The sequence below is a fragment of the Mus caroli genome, unplaced genomic scaffold, assembly GCF_900094665.2.
Source record: "Mus caroli unplaced genomic scaffold, CAROLI_EIJ_v1.1 scaffold_14884_1, whole genome shotgun sequence".
In the NCBI taxonomy this organism is placed as follows: Eukaryota; Metazoa; Chordata; class Mammalia; order Rodentia; family Muridae; genus Mus; species Mus caroli.
Window position 1 is genome coordinate 8434 of NW_018389594.1, and position 1071 is coordinate 9504.

Sequence of the window (1071 nt, forward strand, 5' to 3'; positions counted from 1 at the left end):
TCCACATTGCCACCAACACCCCCTTCACTGTGGCATCAAGTCTTTACAGGATAAGACCCATCTTCTCACACTGAGACTAGACAAGGCAGTACTCTTCTACATATGTGCCTGGGGCATCAAAGGACCCCTGCTATAATCTTTGGTTGGTGATTACTCTTAGGAAGTTCCCAGGGCCCATGTTAGTTGACACTGTTAATCTTCCTATGTATGGGATTTTCATTCCCTTCATTTTCTTCAATCCTTCCCTTAACTCTTCCAGAGTTCCCAAACTCAGGCAAATATTTGGCTGTAATTATCTGTATCTGCTTCAGTCAGTTTCCAGTAGAGCCTCTCAGAGGACAGCCGTGCTAGGCTCATGTCTGCAAGCACAACATGGCATCCATAATAGTGTCAGAATTTTGTGCCTGCCTATGGGATGGATCCCAAGTTGGGCAAGGCACTGGATAACCTTTCCTACAAACTCTGCTCCATTTGTATCCTGACATTTCTTTTAGATAGGAACAATTCTGCATCAAAAAAGTTGAAGGTGAGTTGTTGTCCCCATCCCTCCAGTGGGTGCCCTGTCTAACTAATGGAAGTGGTATCTTCAGGTACCTTCTCCCCACTGTAGAACATGTCAGGTAGGATAAATTCCTGTGAGCCTCTCACATCCCAGGTTTATGGGACTTCCTATAGGTTCTCCTGCAACCACCGTCCATGGCTCCATATTTTCATTCATTCTTCTGGTCTTTTGGACTTCTCTCCTGTCTCCCCTATACCTGATATTGCCCTTGTTCCCCTCCCCCCATCTCACCCAGGTCCCTCCCCCCTCTGCCTTTCATGGTTATTTTGTTAATTATAGTTAATATTTACCTACAATTGGAGCATTTGATCCACTTCAATGTTTGTGTACATGTACTGTATTTTTCTTATTGACATTGTAACTTTCTATTATATAATAAAAACTATGTTTTTTTCATTTAAGTTTTGTGTCACAGAATATTCTAGTGCTGTACCATCAGACCTGAAATAATATCTACCTTTTGGTTAATTCATTTGCTTCACTTCCATTTTATTTACCTGTTTGGGAAA